General features: G+C 41.6%; 1 pseudogene across 1 annotated transcript; it reads left to right on the top strand.

The window, feature by feature from the left end:
* Positions 1–864: 864 nt before the first annotated feature.
* Positions 865–19367, top strand: LOC143552084 (putative inactive purple acid phosphatase 27; annotated as a pseudogene). Its single transcript, XR_013138586.1, has 7 exons — positions 865–1095; positions 12886–12977; positions 13078–13147; positions 13235–13354; positions 13513–13605; positions 13699–14129; positions 19054–19367. The product of XR_013138586.1 is annotated as a putative inactive purple acid phosphatase 27 (transcript).
* Positions 19368–19982: the final 615 nt, after the last annotated feature.

The raw sequence follows: 19982 nt of genomic DNA, 5'->3' as shown, positions 1-19982 counted from the left end.
AGATAATTCATTCGACATTTCATTAAAAAATGAACATAATCCAACATAAATTAATCAAAATATGTTCAAGTATATTATTAACTTCTTACAATAAATAAATTAAAATCTAAAAAATGCATTCACAATATTACAAACGAAAATTTTAAACAACCCCCGTAATACAGGGAATAAAAACTAGTATATTATATATAAAGATCGTCTATGAGATTACTGATGCCTCGCACACATACAAAAATACGATATTTGTGACGACAATAAACTTCGAGCTTGTTCAATCGGCTATGATCCAATTATCAGAAATCTGGTTGTGGGCTTAAGTTAATCCAGGCCCATAATAATGAATTACTCATATATATGCTTTAAATAGGGCCGTTCACGATTCGAGCCGGGGTGATTTTGAAGTTAAACGAGCCAAAGACCGAGCCAACGAGGCCAGCCATGACCCGAGCCAAGCTTGGGTCGATTCTGGCTCGATTACAAAAATGAGCCAACTCAGCTCAGGTTGTTTCAAGTCAAGTTTTTTTAGTTAGTTTTATTCGAGCGTGCCACAAGCTTACGCTAACTAAAATTTAAACAAAGGCTTATTATGAACTAGGCTTATATTTATAGTTATAAAAGATGGGCTTAAGTTACCAGTCGATTGGTGGTCCATTAACAAAAACAACTTTATAAACATCTTGGGTTAGAAGGTGTTAGCTTCAAGTCCCCTACACGATAAAAGTCAAAAGAAATTCCCTGTTACAAAAAAAAGAAAAAAAACCGGTACTAGTGTAATATCTAGTGTATTAATTAAGATATTATGACTTACTGACTACCATCTATATATAAGACTAGAAAGCATTCTCTTTTGATGAAGTGCCAATCATGAAGAGTCTTTCATGTTTCTTGTTTTTGGTCTCATGCACTTTTGTTTATACAACTAGCAGTAGCAGCCATGGATCATCTTACTCTCGTCTTCTAAGCGATGGCGTTGAGCATCACCATCATCTTCCAATCGGTGAACAACCACTCGCCAAAATCGCCATTAATAATGCTGTTATCGCTCTCCATAACTCAGCTTCCATTCGCGCTAGCCCTTACATTATGGGTTCTAAGGTAAAAAAAAAAGAAAGAAAAACGTTACATATCGTCCTATCGTGTACCAAATGTTGTAATTAAAACTTTTGAATGGAACTTAACGTAGATTTTTTTTAATGCTCATTTCAACTACTCTAATATATTTGAACACATGCATGTAACAAAATAATGCTTATCCACTTAATTTTCACTCACTGTTTTTTTATTTGATAACTTATGTTATTTCTTATAATAAACTTGTTAATTACAGAGTTGTATTCAAAACAAATTATTATTCATTTTTTTCTTTTTTGGTATCATAATATATCGAAAACCGTTTTTCACCGAACAATATCGGTACCGGTATTTGTTACTTTGTTAGTGTCGGTACCATGATGAAATGAACCAAACGGATTTCGACCAAACAATATCGGTATTATCAAAAACGGCACAGGTATTCGTTTTTATGATTTTCGATTGATGTAACACACTTGCCGGTTTCATTTTGGTCATATGACATCTTTATTTTTTGGGTCTTCTGTTTCGGTTGCTATAGCGAGTACCGGTATTGTAAAAAAACATACCAATACCGACCAAATTCCCACACAACACGCAGAGGAATTCAATTAATTAATATATATACATGTATTAAAAAGCAGATTCTGATTGTGAGAGCTTTCTAGTATTTAATTTACTGTAGAATTTCTTTACTACCTTTGTAGCTTCATGTCCCATTTTTTTTTCTTGCTGTGTACAGTGGGAGTGTGGGTGAGTCAATGATCTAAATGTTTTCCCTTTCACACGGGGGTTCCATTTTGGAATTCTTTTTTTGTTTTATTCTCTTTTTTACCTTCTTACTACAGCTCCTTTTTTATCAGTTTATGTAATACTAGGTTATTAATCCGTGTATGACACGGGTGAAAATATAGAAATCGTCAAGTAAACATATATATAATTTCAAATGATAAGTTATTTTTTAATATATTTTTTGAGATAACAACATGATTTTTAATTGCAATTCATATTCATATGCAAACAAAATACTGAAATACATAAACTTACAAAAAATGACTTTACATAGTAAAATGTTTACTAAGGAAATTTAAAACTTTAAAGCATAAACTTCATAAAATTTAAAAAATAATATTAATATAAAACAAACAAACTTCACTAACATTATTATGGAAAGCACGCAAATCAGAAATAAGCATCTAGGAAAGATTTTCAATAAGCATCCAAGAATGATTCAGACTTTTTTTCTTTTTGGACCGGGAACACAGTTGATGACATAAACATTTATACACCAATCTAACAAACATAGTGACTAACTGACTACGAAAACCAATGTTTTAAAAACCGGTTTTTTACTTGTACCGGATTGAGCTAAAAAATGGTACAACCGGTTGAACCGGGTTATACCGGGAGGTTCAACCGGTTAAATAGTTTACCTTATAATCTCCTATAAATGCAACTTCAACTACAAAAATAACCTAAAAGTAATTGATTCCATAACCAAAAATAATCCAAAAGTTAATCCATATTAAAGAGTAATATAAATACACTTAATTTTAAATAAATAATCCTAAAGTTTACACGTTTGAATGTTAATTGTTGGGTTAAAAGTAATTTTGAAAAAATATGGGCCACAAATATCAAAAATTTTCTCAAACTTAAAACCGGTTTACCGGTAAAAACCGGTATTTTAGAAAAAAAACTGCCGGTACGATGTTCTAGCAAACCGGTCAAAAATACCGGGCTCAAAATACCGGCTTGTTGTGCGAAACCCGGTTTAACCGGTTCAACCGGCCTGTTTGAACCGGTTTTAAAACACTGGCGAAAACAGCTTTTACATTTCATGTGAAAAGTATTGCACCATAATAAACTGAAGCACGTCCAAAGCGCACTTAAGAACCGGAACTGAATCGAAACCTTTTTAAAATGACATGTTTTGACCATAATCAAATTGATAAGTTTTAAGAATGACCCATTTTAACCCGAACAAATCGATATCTTCTAAAATTGATCCAGTATGACCTGAACCAAATCGATACGATTTTAAAAAGACCCGTTGAAACCCGAATGGAATAAATACCTTTTTATATTGACTCGTTGACCAGAGCTAAATTGATACACTTTTAAAATGACCCATTTTGGTCGAGCCAAAGCAAATCGAAACATTTCTAAATTGACCCATTTTCTTAAATGAAAATTGAAATAACACACTTGAAGATTAAGAAGAAAAATGAAAGATAACACATACGATGTTCTTAGCGTTTGAAATCCTTTCTACCAAATGCAAATTCATTATTACTGGTTGTGAAGATCCAAAAAAAATATGAAACCTCAATGAGTTCAACCCACTTGAAAGTTGAAACTCATGTGAACATTTCACTTAATTGGTGAACTCTTCACATTCTTTCATTTTTCAATAGACACTATAAACCAAACACCAAATAAACTAAATAAAAATTGAAACGAAACTAAATTAAAAAAAAACTAAAACAAAAACAAACCAAAACCGAAAACCTAAATAAAACCAAGTACAATTAAAACTAAAACAAAAACCGAAATGAAATTAAAAAACTAAAAATGATAAATCTGAAACCAAACAAAAAACAAAAGCAGTAAAAACCGAAACAAAAAATGAGTAAAGTAAATTCATCTAAAACGAAACTAAAAAAAAATCTAAAAACTAAAACCGAAATGAAACCAAAATAAAAAATAACTACCATGAAACTTTGAAGAAAAACCCGAAATTATTAAGAAACACATGTATTAGTTTATTTAGTTGAATTATACAATTTAATTTGAATTTTGAATTATTTTATTAACAAAAAATTATAAGAATGGATGTTATTTTTGGAAAGAGTTATTGATTTAATAGTATAGTAGAGTAGATCTAATTTCCAAATACTTATCACTCTTCATGACCATCTATTAATAATTTATTATTAATTTAGGTTAATACTTGATAATTAAAAACCTCTTCATATTGTATGAAATACTATAAGAATTGGTTCTTTAATTATTTTGTTCTCAGTTTCATATACAGATTGCAATAAAGGTTCTTTTAACTAGACTGTTATTTTTTAATATTGACTCGATATGGGATACAGATTTTGAAAGGTGTGGTTCACGTTTTTACATGCGTTCTTTTTTATTCAACGGTCCCGCCACAACACGCAGGTCCGAACACTAGTTTATATAAAACGTGGTTTGAAAACTGTTATTTATATTGTTAGTTATTATACTTTGCTCTACACATGCAAGCCAATTACTATTGAATGTGTAAAATGTTACCGGGAAAGTGAATACGTGCTGTTAGACATGTAACATTGCACGTGAAACCAATCAAAACTACATAGTTTTGATCTAAAACTCCCTCATTTGCTATAAATTCTTTCCATTTATATAAGAAAACTTAATTTAGTAATCTTGGATATGGAAAATGAAGAAACACTAAGTGAACCCACGGGCAGATTATAGATAATCTGGGGGTTAAGTAATGTTTCCCACGAGGATGAGGTCCAGCAGAGAAGGTTGTTCTTCTGGAAACCTGCAAAACAGACACCGTAAGCTCGTCACTGAGAAGGGGGGGTTCCTCCTTGTGACCACCCTCCGGCGTGAGAATCAGACTAGATTGCTCTGAATATAAGTGTATATTAAGAGATTGCTAGATAAGATTGAGATATCAGATGATGTCCTTACCATTCCAAGGTGTTGGAGTATTTATAGCCGAAGGTAGGTTTCCTAGAAGGTACAGCCGGCTGAATAGTATTCCTGTTCCACCAACAGTGGACTACACACAGGCCATGCTGGTTGGTGGATAGGCTACGGCCAACAGTAAAGGTCGGCTGTATACTGTTCCTTTACTGCCGGCTACGCACTGTTCCACCAACTGTAGGCTGCGCACGTCCCATCGTAAGGGTTGGTGAGTAGGCAGCGGCTAATAGTGACAAACAGTACTAGAGGGTGCTCCTCCTCGTATTGTTGTCGGTGAGCTGTCACCCTGTGATTGGTTCATGGGCTGCTCTGGTCAAATTGTCTGTTCCGCCCATACCGTAGTAGGTATAGTACGAAAGACCTTCCAGAAGCATACGGACTGGCTCATTTAGGCGGGAGTATTCCCGCCTTGCTCATTCCTTCATGTGACTACTGAAGTGGCTAATGCCTTGTGCGTGTAGCCTTGCTGTTAGTGCGAGTAGCCTTCCCTGATGGCTTGTATCCGCAGCTGCGGGAACAGGCGGGGTACTTCACCATTGGGAGGCTTTCCCTGTGGGTACAGCTGGCGTACTGCGCGTAAGGTTCTTTGAGCATGGTGGGTCCTGCTGGAGCAGTTGGTCATTGCGCAGACGTCCCTGTTCAAGGTGAGTCTTGCGGGTCCAACTGGGCTCTGCTGGGACCTACCTCTTCAAGTCCCCCCAGTCCAATGTTCTTCTCATGAATTATTAATAAGTGAGGTGAACTTTTGGACTTAGCAAGGGGTTTTGAAAAGGGTTTAGTTTTTAGGTTTTCCGTGGTGATTCTTCCCGCGGTTTTCCTGATGTCACGCAGAAATTCCCGACTTTTCTGCTTGATCTTTGGGTGTGAAGCGGGTAGGTTTGTAACCTCCTCGCCCGTCAGGAGCGTTGAGTCCCACTTGTGTGGATTCTCCATGGGGTCTTGGTAGTTTTCAACATAGTGATCAATTATGCTGAAACCACCAATTCCATCTTGGAGTTTCAAACAATATAGTTCTCGACGTTTCCGTCGTGCGGGGATGTTATTCCCGTTTCCGCAAGCATGGCCCAGAAGATCCTTCTTGGTTTGAATTCCCTGCAGAGTGCTCAGTATGTGAAGGGTTTTGCCTTGACACTGTACCCGCACTCGTCTTACGGTTACTTTACTTCCAAGGTATTCCTGGCTTCAATTCCCTGCGGGTGCTAGGTATGTGAAGGGTTTTGCCTTAACACTGTACCCGCATCCGTCTTACGGTTACTTGGTTGCCAAGTTATTCTTGGCTTCAATTCCCTGCGGGTGCTAGGTATGTGAAGGGTTTTGCCTTAACACTGTACCCGCATCCGTCTTACGGTTACTTGGTTGCCAAGTTATTCTTGGCTTCAATTCCCTGCGGGTGCTAGGTATGTGAAGGGTTTTGCCTTAACACTGTACCCGCATCCGTCTTACGGTTACTTGGTTGCCAAGGTAAGGGGTATTTTCCCGCTTACTTTTGAATCTTTTTGAATTTTGAATTTTGAAATTCGAAGAGTTGGTGAAAGGATAAGAACAGTCCAAACCTCTGAAACGTCGTGCGACGGTTTCTTCTGACTGTGTCAGGACGTGCAGGAAGTTATGGTGACGTGACAGTACATGGTCATTCCAGACGCTTTTTCAGGAGCGTGGGCGCGATTTTTCGGGCGCGTGGCCGCGAAATTAATGGTATGCGTCCTGTCAACAGCTGTTGCCAGCTTGCTTTTTGCCACGTGTCATAGTTTCATTGCACCTTCGTTTTCTCTCTCTTCCGCATTAATTTCATCGCATTAATTGCGATTAGTATATAAAGGGGGAGAGGGTTCTTTGTAATCCACACTTTCACTCTTCTCTTCATCTTCTTTGCGATTTCCGGCGAATACTAACCTTTTCAGGCAAGCATTCTCCCGAAATCGTTTTCTTCTTCTTTTACAAGATGTCTCGTGATCTCGAATCTACGGCTGATGATAAGAGTACTGCTGGCGAGTGCCAGTGTGCTCTGCCTGGCGACCTGTATCGGTACGTCGTCAGGAAGTTCATGCTCGAGTCTCTCGAGCCTGAGTTTCCTGAACCCCATCAGACGGTGTACGATGCCCCCAGAGGCAAGGTCGGGGTTTATGCTGCATTCTTTGTTTATGGGAATCTTAGGTTCCCATTGACAAAGTTTGTTTACCGTGTCCTTGAGAGGCACGGTGTTCATTTGACCGAGTTGCACCCCATGGCGATCGCCAAGATTCGCCACTTCGAGTGGGTGTGCCGGATTTTGGGCATCGAGCCCTATGTTGACCGCCTGATGACCTTCTACACTTGGAGGTGCATCCAGGGGTGGTACAAGTTGATAACCCGGATAAAGGGTTTGAAGATTTGCGCAACCGAGCGCAGTCTTCGCGCGTGGAAGCGGGAGTTCTTCTACATCTCCGCTCGCGCCATCCCCCTTGCCATGAAATTCAAGAACGGGCAAGCCCTTCCTAGCCTTCACGCCTCCAACTACGAGGAGGCGGAATGGTTTTCGTAGATTTCCCGGGTCCAATCTCCGGTTTACCGGTTTGCGGAGTCCGGGATGGTGATGCTGGGGATGAGCCGGGTGTGGAAGGAGGCTGATGCGCGCAAGATTCCGATCGTCCTCGAATACGGTTCGAACTCTGTTCCTTACGGTATGCCTTGTTTCCTTTTGTTGATTTTGAATTTCTTCTAACTTCTTTCCTGTTTATTTCAGAGGGGAACGACTTGCAGTCGCTCCTGAACCCGCGGGAGGCTGACGGTCCCGCACGGATGGGTACTCGCGCTCTAGATGAGAACGAGTTGCCCATCCTAGAACAAACGGCGGATCGGTTCGTGGAGGTCTATCCGCTAGGCCATGAGATCCTTAGCGCCCGTCGGCCAGGTAAGGCGCTATTCGACCCTCGACCCCTCAATGTTGAAACCTCTGCTGGAATTCCTTTAATCGTATGCTCTGATGAGGAATCCGCAGATGGTCCTCCGTTGGTGCGGAAGAAGAAGGCTGCCGGCGGGAAGGGGAAGGAGAAGGCCTCCACTGCCGATCCAGCGCCTCGGTCTGATTCGGAGACCGAGAGTGAAGAGGTGGCGGGGAATCCCGGTGGTGATAAGACCACCGCTCCGGAGGTTGCGACTGTCACCTCCGGAGAACCAAAGAAGACGACGGTGACCGGCGCAAAGAGGCCGGCTCCATCGGGTTCGTCCCCGCCTCTCCGTACCTTTAGGCTCAAGAAAACCCGTAAGTACAAACTTCCTGTCTTTTTACTTCATAGCTTAATATCATTAACACTTTTCTTCTTTACGCAGGCGTGGATGTTGACGCATTCCAGGGTGGAGCGCAGAGGAGTACCTCTCCGCCAATGACGGTAGGCTTGGTCAGCCTACCTGAGGCGTCGACCCAGGCGCCTGCGCCTGCTTCCGCTGGTTCAGTTGCTCACTCCTTTGAGCCGACTGTTCCAGCTGAGATGACGTCACCGCCGGCTGTGAGTGCTATTTTTACAGCATCCTTCACCGAGCCGGCGGTTACTATTGCTGCGGCGACCGCGGCGGCTGCTACCATGCCCCCGCCATCGGCAACGACGGCCGATCCATCAGGTACGCATGGGGCTTCTCGTCAATCTCTGCCACCTTCCCATCTGCCTGACCTCTTGGATGGATTTTCGTTGGGTTCAGGTGATGGGTTCGGCGGCTATCGGCCTGTTATTGACCCTACAGGTGCGTAGGGTTCTTTTGGCCTATTTTATATATATTTTTTCTTTATCATCTTTTCCTAACTGCTTTGTGTTTTTTGCAGTGTCGGATTCCAATGAAGTGTATGTTCCACGATGGAACATTCGCCGAGGAACAACCCTTCGTACCCTTGTGGAGTGCGTGGAATGGGCTCGTCACGCTGCTCCCAGTGGTGCGTTGGGGGAAGCCATGGCTAGCTACCAGGAAGGTAGGCTAACCAATGAGCTTCGGGTTCTCCTGGCCCGGATGCAGCCGCGCGTCGAGCTGCTTTGTCGTGAAAACGACAAGTTGAAAGCAGCTCGCGTTAAAGAAGTGGCTCAGGCGCGGGCTGTCCGGGAGGAGAACCAAAGGCTTTCCGCAGCTGCTGCGGAAAAGGAGAAGGCCTTCAAGGCCCTCGAGGTTGAAGTTCAGGCTCGACTCGAGGCCCGTTCCAAGGCTGCCCAAGCTGTTAATGAACAGCTTCGGCTGGCTAAGGAAACTGCGAGGAACGCAATCGAGAGGGCCACCAAGGCTGAAGCTGTTGCTGAGCCTCTACGCGTGGAGAATGAAGAGCTTAAAGCCAAATTAGAGGCTCTCCAGCAGGCTCATGATGCCTTGGCGATGGAAGACGCCAAAAAGCTCCAGGAGATCTTGGACCAGAGGGGGGTGCTTGACCATACTGAGCGGAAGCTAAAGGGCGTCGAAGAGGCTGCGGCTAAAGAAGTGTTGCTTGCCAACCTCAACAAGAGTGAAGCCGAACGCGCCCGTAACGAAGCTCAAGCTGCCCTCCAAGAAGCTCTGGTTGCCAAGGAAAGGCTTCTTCGAGAAGCGTTGTCTCAGGTAAGCTTTTCTTGTCTTTACGCTTTTCTTTGTAAATAGAAAAGGTTTTGACACTTATATATTTTCTTTTGTAGGTTGTGTATCGAGTCTTTGCTGAGACGTCGTATGACGATGCTATGAGCGCAGCCCTCAACGCTTCTCACGAGGATGGGGAAAGGGTCGGCTTCCTGCTTGGTCTAGGGTTCGTTGAGAAAGGCGTCCCGCCTTCCAACTTCCCTTTGTACAATGTTGATACTGAAGCTGTTTACGACCAAGCAGTGAATCAGTACGCCGCCTTCCCGCATCCGGTAGTGGAGAAGGTGAATGAAGTTGCTGCTGCTGATGATGGGCTAGCTATCCTTAAGGCTTTCCTTGAACTGCCACGCTCTACTGACGGTGCTGGTCCAAGTGGAAGTGGCCCTGAAGCCTGATCCTGAAGATCCCTTCCCGCTGCTAGGATAGATTTAGCTTGTATAGATTTATTTTCTTGTAGGCGGGTAGTTACCCGGCCATTCTTGTAATGAATATTTATGAAATATAAATCTTTGTGCGGGTAAGACCGCTTCTTTTATTGGATTCCTTGCTTTATAAACGTTATATGACTCGCATACTTTAGTTTAAATTAGCAATTTTCCAAGTGTTTTAGAATAAGTTAACCTTTGAACGTGGTAGATAATAGGTGTGAAGTTTTGCTTCCTCTTTCGTGATTGTGCGGGTAGGACCATCACTTGCACTTAGTAGGATGGCAAAACTTTACCCATATCTGACCTGCGTGTAGGTTTTCCTCATCCTTTTTTAGGATAAGTTAACCTTTGAACGTGGTAGATGATAGGTTGAAGTTTTGCTTCATTGTTCGTGATTGTGCGGGTAAGACCGTCACTTGCACTTACAAGGATGGCTAAACTTTACTTACATCTGACCTGCGTGTAGGTTTTCCTTATTTTTAGCGTCGTGTTTATGCGGGTTTTGCCGCCTTCCACACGTAACGACTTACTTCTTCCCCCATTTACGCGGTGAATACCGGCACCAGTGTGGGAAGTTCATAAGTATAAAGGTAAGGCTATCAACACATTGTGAAAGGAGAATCATTTCCATTAGAAGTGGCTCTAGGCCTTTTCTTTACAAGTTTGGAATTGATCTACATATAACATTTGCGTAATTGAGCTCCATTCCATGTTCTTGGGATGGGAGTGCCATCGAGCCTTTCGAGCCGGTATGCGCCCTTTCCCAGGACTTCTTTGATAATGTATGGCCCTTCCCAGACCGGGGCCAGCTTTCCTGGGCGTTCTTGGTTCGAAGCCTCGTTGTTACGCAGTATGTAGTCTCCTACATTGAAGTTGCAGAGTTTTACCCGCGTGTTGTAGTACTTTTGCATTTGTCGCTTGTAGTTCTCTTCACGCACTGCGGCTAAGTCTCTGCGTTCCTCGGTTAGCATAAGATCCAACCGTCTTTCCGCATCATTGTCTTCTGGCTGAATCAAGACCCTTGGTGAGGGTAAACCAATTTCGACCGGGACCATGGCTTCCGTGCCATAAGTGAGGCTGAACGGGGTTTCTCCCGTACTGGCCTTCTTCAGCGTTCTGTTTGCCCAAAGGATGTGCGGAAGCTCGTCCACCCAGCCGGATCTGTGTTCCAAGAGTCTTTTCTTGATGCCTTCGACGATGCTCTTATTTGCTCTTTCCACCTCACCATTACCTTGCGGGTGTGCCACTGAGGTAAAGGTGTGGGTGATTTGAAGTTCTTTCAGCCACTGTTGTAGCTTCTTGTCAGCAAAGTTGGTGCCGTTATCGCTCACCAAATTCTGTGGAAGTCCAAAACGACAAATAATAAATTCCCAAATAAATTTTTTGATATGTTTTGCGGTTGTTTGGGCTAAGGGTTTTGCTTCTATCCACTTGGTGAAGTAGTCGATGGCTGCCACTAGGAACTGAACATTTCCTGCTGCTGTAGGAAATGGGCCTGTCCCACGGATGGCGCCAATGAAGAAACACTAAGTGAACCCACGGGCAGATTATAGATAATCTGGGGGTTAAGTAATGTTTCCCACGAGGATGAGGTCCAGCAGAGAAGGTTGTTCTTCTGGAGACCTGCAAAACAGACACCGTAAGCTCGTCACTGAGAAGGGGGGGTTCCTCCTTGTGACCACCCTCCGGCGTGAGAATCAGACTAGATTGCTCTGAATATAAGTGTATATTAAGAGATTGCTAGATAAGATTGAGATATCAGATGATGTCCTTACCATTCCAAGGTGTTGGAGTATTTATAGCCGAAGGTAGGTTTCCTAGAAGGTACAGCCGGCTGAATAGTATTCCTGTTCCACCAACAGTGGACTACGCACAGGCCATGCTGGTTGGTGGATAGGCTACGGCCAACAGTAAAGGTCGGCTGTATACTGTTCCTTTACTGCCGGCTACGCACTGTTCCACCAACTGTAGGCTGCGCACGTCCCATCGTAAGGGTTGGTGAGTAGGCAGCGGCTAATAGTGACAAACAGTACTAGAGGGTGCTCCTCCTCGTATTGTTGTCGGTGAGCTGTCACCCTGTGATTGGTTCATGGGCTGCTCTGGTCAAATTGTCTGTTCCGCCCATACCTTAGTAGGTATAGTACGAAAGACCTTCCAGAAGCATACGGACTGGCTCATTTAGGCGGGAGTATTCCCGCCTTGCTCATTCCTTCATGTGACTACTGAAGTGGCTAATGCCTTGTGCGTGTAGCCTTGCTGTTAGTGCGGGTAGCCTTCCCTGATGGCTTGTATCCGCAGCTGCGGGAACAGGCGGGGTACTTCACCATTGGGAGGCTTTCCCTGTGGGTACAGCTGGCGTACTGCGCGTAAGGTTCTTTGAGCATGGTGGGTCCTGCTGGAGTAGTTGGTCATTGCGCAGACGTCCCTGTTCAAGGTGAGTCTTGCGGGTCCAACTGGGCTCTGCTGGGACCTACCTCTTCAGAAAACATTTGAAATTATTTGGCTGCAACATATCCCTAAATTTCACCCAAGAACATAACTTAAAATTTCAAATTTCACCCAAGAACATAACTTAAAATTTCAGCATTTTGAATCTTGCTCGTACAACCGTGGATTGTCATTTCTTGGATTATTATTATTAATTTTTATTTATTTTATGAATTTTAGGCTCTGTTTTAATCTCAACGACTCTATAAAATTGTAAACAAGTGGCTTGTGATTTGAATTATTTTATTTTTTTCTTTTGGATTCTGTATTAATGTTGATGAGTTTATATAATACTTAAATAATTATTCCCCATTCTAAAAACTTGACGCTTTGGATTTGTGGGATGAGAATCCCTGTTTCAAAAACTCAGATCAAATCGTTGATGTTTTGTCAAATCTTAAAGCATAGCACGGTCTTTGTTTAGAATTAAGATATCTATTACGAAAGACATGGAATAATCGTAAACATGGAAAGAATTTAAAATAAACGGTGGATTTTATCAAAACTACCTAGTTTTGATGGGTTTCGCGTGTAATGTTGCACGCCTAACAACGCCGTATTCACTTTCCCCAAATGTTTTTAATGGACTTTTATGAGAATAAACAAAAAGTATGTCTTTTTATAGGGTGAGGATACTGAATGGATCAACGTGAACCTTGAGTACCCCGAACCGGCTAATGATGACTGGGTTGGAGTTTTTTCACCAGCAATGATCAAGTACCAAATCTTATTTTATTATTTATTTATTTATTATTTATTTTTTAATACTTGCTTCATTGTTAATTTTTTTTTCTTAACAACTTAATGAATTTTACAGTACATCAGATTGCCATGCTGAAACCGGTAAGTGGCCGGAAGCTCCATACATATGCACAGCCCCAATAAAGGTATGATACCATAAATCTCTAAGGCAATTTTTAACTTATGGTTTATAATTAATATTGAATAATAACTTGAACCATGTTTTGTAACAGTACAAATTTGCAAACCACTCTACTGCTGATTATGCTGACACTGGAAAAGCTACATTGAGCTTTCGACTCATTAACCAACGCGCAAACTTCTCCGCCTTATTCACAGGCGGATTGGAAAACGTAAATTTTGTGATTTATTAAAATGTAACACTTTAGGCAAATCAAAAATGCGACATTTTGGCAAGACAATAAAAAACAAAACCGTACGAGAAGCTGAATGTTACAGTTAAGTTAACATTATGTGACTTATTATTATTATTATTTTTATGGACTTACAGCCAAAATTGGTGGCTGTATCGGACCCGATATCATTTGCATACCCGAAGGCCCCTCTATACCCTCGTCTTGCTCATGGAAAGGCTTGGGATGAGGTACATTTTTCAATCGTCGTTAACTTACGATATAATAATTTGAGTTATATGTTTTTGTTTTTTATTATACGCGTTGAGCTATGCATTATGCAGATAACGGTGACATGGACCAGCGGCTACAATATTGATGAAGCCACTCCAGTTGTTGAGTGGGGTTGGAAAAACCATATTAAAAGGCTTTCTCCCGCAGGGACATTAACCTTTACACGTGGCAGCATGTGTGGTATGGCGTATTTTTTCACTTCTGTATAGCTGATTCTGAGCACGATTGGCGAGAGGGTTCAGAAAAATATGCATGGATAGAGAAATGTTTGGCGTCAGCCGACAGAAAAAAACAACCATGGCTCATCTTTTCTGCTCATCGTGTTCTTGGCTATTCGTCAAACGATTGGTTAGCAAAAGAGGGTGCCTTTGAAGAGCCGATGGGACGAGCCCATTTACAGAAGCTATGGCAAAAATATAAAGTGGACATTGCATTTTTCGGACATGTCCATAACTATGAAAGAACATGTCCTATATATCAGGTGTGTTTGTGACTACTTTTTGTGTATATTAAATAATGATAAATATTTGAAAGAATAACAAACTTTCTGTGCCCCGATCTCATTCAATCAATTAACATATATACAATACAAATGCCATAATTCTAGGGACTTAAGTATGGCAATGAGATCAAATATAATTTACATAATATATGCAATATAAGTTTATTCTAATATACCCCCTCAGTTTAAGGAGGAGGATCTCGGATGCTTAGACTGGAGCGAAAATCATCATGTAGAGCCCGTGGTAAGCCTTTAGTAAAAATATCTGCAAACTGGTAACGAGACGGGACATGAAGCACCCGAATTTGACCCTGCTGAACTTTCTCTCTGACAAAGTGGATGTCTATCTCGGTCTGTTTGGTGCGTTGGTGATGAACCGGGTTACCAGCAAGATAGATTGCGCTGACGTTATCACAATATACAATGGATGCGCGAGACGGATGATGATGTAACTCAAGCAGTAGATTCCGGATCCAGCAAAGTTCAGCAACAACATTAGCTACGCCGCGATATTCGGCTTCAGCACTAGAACGAGAGATGGTGGATTGTCGTTTAGACGACCAGGAAATCAAGTTATCTCCGAGGTATACACAATAGCCAGACGTGGAGCGCCGTGTGTCAGGGCATCCGGCCCAATCTGCATCCGTGTAAGAAATTAAAGAAGAGATTGGGCTGAGACCCTTGGATAATGTTCCTTTGACGTACCGAAGAATCCGACGGAGAGCATGCATGTGATCTGTACGTGGGGCATGCATGTGCATGCAGATTTGCTGTACAGCATAAGATATATCGGGGCGTGTGAACGTTAAATATTGAAATGTCCCTGCCAAGCTTCGGTAGTGAGTCGGGTCTTCTACTAAAGTGCCGGTGTTAGAACTGAGTTTACCGGTGGTGTCAACTGGAGTATGTACCGGATTACATTGTGCCATATTGGCACGTTGCAGAATATCCGAGGCATATGTAGACTGAGATAGAAAAATGCCATTGGAATCCCGAGAGACGGACAATCCGAGAAAGTAACTTAACGGCCCTAGCTCCTTCATAGCAAACTCACCAGATAAACACTTCAAGATACGGGTTTTTAGGTGCACCGAAGAAGTGATGAGAAGAATATCATCAACATATAGAAGAATGTAGGCAGTATCCGGACCATGTGTGTAGATGAACAGCGAGTAGTCACATGAGCTATGGCGGAAACCTAATGTAGAAACATAGTCGGTGAATCGTTGGTACCATGCCCGTGGAGCCTGTTTTAACCCATATAATGACTTCTTGAGTCGACACACATGATGCGGTAAGTGAGGGTGCCGAAAACCAATGGGTTGGTGCATAAACACCGTTTCCGAGAGATTTCCATGTAAAAAGGCGTTTTTGACATCTAGTTGAGTGATGTCCCATCCATGATATAATGCGATACTTAATACCACACGAATGGTTGCCGGTTTTACTACGGGGCTAAACGTTTCCTGACAATCAACACCTACCTGTTGTGATCTTCCATCGCACACGAGACGAGCCTTATAACGCTCAAGTGACCCATCTGATTTAGTTTTATGTTTGAAGATCCACATACACCTGATTATATTCATATTCGGTTGACGGGGCACTAGCTTCCATGTCTCGTTTTCAATAAGCGCATTAAACTCATCATGCATGGCACGGTTCCAAATAGGGTTGGAAAGGGCATCGGTCGGGTTTCGGGGAATTGGTTCAAATGTAGTATTAGTGTGTAGGTTGAAGATGTTCTTAGGTTTTGAGATGCCTGCCATGCTTCTAGTAGTCATGGTCCGTGGAGGTGGTGGTGGTGTATCTTTGGGAGATGGTGTGGGACCAGGAGTGGAAAGTGGTGAGGAGGGTGGTGAAGTGGGTAGTGGGTTTTGTGGTTGGGTCGTGGTCAGCAAGGGGGTGTTTTGGGCTGGACTATTAATATTAGTAGTGGTGGGGGGATTATTTGATAGTGTTTGGGTTTGCTCATTAGGCTGAAGGGTAGGTTCAGGGGTAGGTCTGGTGGTGGTGTGAGTAAGTGGTGTAGATCGAGAAGTGTGAATGTGAGGAGTTGAATCTGGTATGTTGGATGGTGTAGGTATGGATGATGTGTAATGCCAGATAATAGGTGAGGGAGGGGTCCATGAAGTGTTGAGGTTGAAGAAATTGATAAGAGGGTGAGGGATTATTAAGGGTGGAAAAGGGAAAAATGAATTCGTCAAAAACAACGTGTCTAGAGACGATGAGTTTACGAGAAGAGAGGTCATAGCATTTGTACCCCCTATGATTTGCGGGGTAGCCGAGAAAGACACAAGGAGATGAGCGTTGTTGAAGCTTGTTTATAGAAGTGGAAGGAATTAGCGGATAACACAAACACCCGAAGGTTCGAATATGAGAATAGGTGGGGGGTTTGAGATATAGTAATGAGGTGGGTGTGTGATGTTGTTTCGTTTTACTTGGAAGAATATTGTGAATGTAAGTTGCAAGTTGGAGAGCATGATGCCAAAAATTGGTGGGGACGGAAGCGTGAGCGAGAAGAGTACGAATAGTATTATTTATAGAACGAATTTGGCGTTCGGCTTTGCCATTTTGAACGGAAGTGTGGGGACAAGAAAAACGAAACGTCATGCCATTTGTAGCACAAAAATTGTGAAAAGATTTATTGTTGTATTCAGTGTCATTTTCACATTGAAACGATTTAATGGGAATATTGAATTGAGTTTTTATGTATTTATGAAAGTTAAGAAAAACGGAGAATACATGTGATTTGTTTGTTAATGGGAAAGTCCATAAGTAATTAGTGAAATCATCTAGAAATATGGCATAGTAGCGATGACCCCCTGTACTAAGTACTGAAGAGGTCCATAGGTCACTATGTAAAATGTCAAATGGCATATATGTGGTGGACAAAGAATCATAAAAAGGTAATTTAACATGTTTTCCAAACACACAAGATTGACATAAACGTTTAATAGAAGGTCTGTCAACAGAAATAAATTGTTTCTTATTTAAACATTGCAATAAAGAATTGCCAGGATGCCCTAGTCTTCTGTGCCAGAGGTCTTGTGAAAGAGCAGCAAAAGTGGCCGGACTTGTAAATTTGGTGTCAGTTGAGAGCACTAGTGGATAGAGGTCGCCGGTACTATTGCTGCGGAGGATAGGAATCCGCGTTAGGTAGTCCTTCACAAGAAAACCAAATGGGTCAATTCAATAGATATTAAATTATCAGTGGTAAGACGACAGACAGATAAAAGGTTTGTAATTAATTGTGGTGCATAAAGGACATTGTTGATGTGTAAGGGTTTATGGTTTGTGTTTAGTTTGGTGTACCTGGTACCGAGAATTGGAATTTAAAACCCGTTGCCAACAATGATATTGTTCGAAATGCGATTATTGAAATAAGAAAAGAGATTACCTGTCATGTTGGTCATGTGATTGGTAGCCCCGGTGTCAAGATTCCATTGAAGATCAGGATTTAAGGTCATGGTGTGTAATGCTTGCTCAAGGTTGGTCGGGACATACTGGTTGGAAGTTTGGTTCGGGTATTGAGAAGATGGATATGAGTACGGGTTTTGATTATTGTATTGAGTGTAGTGGGCTTGTAGGTTTGGGCCAAGAATTCTTGGTGATGGGTTGGGCCGGCTAAAAGGTACTGTGGGATGGGGGGCGGGTGGGATCTGCCAGGGAGTTGTTTGCCATTGTGGGTGTTGACCTTGTGTAGTTGTGGGCCCCCCTGATTGATTACCCCATGATTTAGTATCCCATGCAGGAGATGGTGTATTATGGTTTGTTGGAGAAAAGTAGGTGTGTTGATTTTGGTTTTGATTATTGTAGCCCCGACCTCGAGAGCGTCCTCTACCTCTACCGCGATAGCCGCCGCGACCTCTTCCGCGTTGATTCGAGTCTGAGTGCCCACGTGTACCGTAAGAAGAGTCACTAGAGAAACGACCGGTTTGTGAGTTGGGCTGTTGTACGGTCGTGTAAAAAACGGTGGCGGTGGTGGATGACGAACCTGCTCTTCGACCTTCTTCCATGGTCAGTCTAGATCTTGCTTCAAAGAAATTGGGTAGCGGTTTTGTTTGACTAATAATCATTCCGATCGAATCATATGGGCTATGTGCTAACCCATTAATAAGCTGCAATACCAAGTCCGGATCAGACACAGGTGTGTTCAGGTTTGCAAGTTGATCGGATAAGACCTTGAGTTCTTGACAATAAGCCTAGACGTTCGGGAAGGATTCAACTTTGGTGCTTAGAAACCGGTTCTTCAAGATAAGAGCACGTTGTGCTTGATTGTCTTGAAACAATTGGGCGATTGAGTCCCAAGTTTCCATAGCCGTGGCGTTTCGTTTGATGACCGTCAAAAGTAGGTCGTTGGAAATAGTGCTATATAACCACTGTTTAACTATAGCATCTAAACGTTCCCATGAGACAAGAGATTCTGGTGCTTTTCCTTTGTCGGCTTCGGTAGCAGGTTTAGATGGTTGGGTAGTAGGTGGGATGATGTGATCTAAGACTTGGAACACGGTACAGTGAATGGTAAATAATTCGACCCATGAGTTGTATTGGCCGTTTTCGAGTTCTAGAGTAATAGGGATAAAGTTTTTGATATTGCTAACTGTTAAGGCAGGGTGTGGGGCTGCCATGAAAGAGTATTGATGAAGAAGAAAGGAAAGAAGAAAAAAAAATTGACGGCTGATTTAGGGTTTAGGAGGAGATGAGAATCGTCTGGATGATACCATGAAAGAATAACAAACTTTCTGTGCCCCGATCTCATTCAATCAATTAACATATATACAATACAAATGCCATAATTCTAGGGACTTAAGTATGGCAATGAGATCAAATATAATTTACATAATATATGCAATATAAGTTTATTCTAATAATATTAAAATATTTATGCTTTTTATGGTAGAATCAATGTGTGAACAAGGAAATATCTCATTATTCTGGTACTGTGAACGGGACGATCCATGTTGTGGTTGGTGGTGGAGGGAGCCATCTGTCGGATTTCACTAAGATTAATCCGTTTTGGAGCTTGTATAAAGATCACGATTATGGATTTGTGAAACTAACGGCGTTTAATCACTCTTCACTTTTGTTCGAGTACAAGAAGAGTGTTGATGGAGAGGTTTACGATAACTTCACAATCTCAAGGGACTATAGAGATGTATTGGCATGTGTACATGGTGGTTGTGAAGCTACCACTTTGGCAACTTAGTAAATGGTTAAAAGAACCTCAGCAACGCCACAAAACTCCTACATAAATAAGTTTCGACATTGTGTTTTAACTCATGTGTATCGAATAATTGTTGCTGAAAGTTTGTCGAATAAGCGCACACGTCCTAGTGTGTGTGTGCGTTTTCTTTTTTTTACTACCAGTTGTTTGCAAAGTTGTTAATGTATGGTTTGCACTTGCAGAATAAAGTTTGAAGTTGTGGCTTGCCCGTTTGATTTTTGTCTTGATGCAAACATTATATTTTATTATCAAAAGTAATGAAAATGGATGGATTTAAATAAAATAAACTACTTTTGATAAAATAATTTGCTTCTATTAAATATAGAATGTGACAACCAGACTCGATATTATGTTTTTAGACCGGAATACTTAAAATCAAGTGTCAGAGTTTATATTCATTGCATATCATATTTAATCCATTTACAAAAGATAATTGTTCAAGTATAATCATGAAATTTAAATATATTAAAGTATTAAGGAAAATGTTAAAATACAAAGGGTGACAAAAATGAGAAGTGTAAGAAGGATTTGTGGCCATACAAAAAACCCCTAAAAAAAATTCCAAAATACTAATTAAAAAAATCATAACTCAAAATATAAATAAA

This window comes from Bidens hawaiensis, unplaced genomic scaffold (genome assembly GCF_021521415.1).
Source record: "Bidens hawaiensis isolate Kalapana, Puna unplaced genomic scaffold, B.hawaiensis_p1.1 tig00001016_1, whole genome shotgun sequence".
Lineage (NCBI taxonomy): Eukaryota > Viridiplantae > Streptophyta > Magnoliopsida > Asterales > Asteraceae > Bidens > Bidens hawaiensis.
The sequence above is the reverse complement of the archived record's forward strand: the minus strand, read 5'-3'. Positions and strand labels throughout refer to the sequence as shown.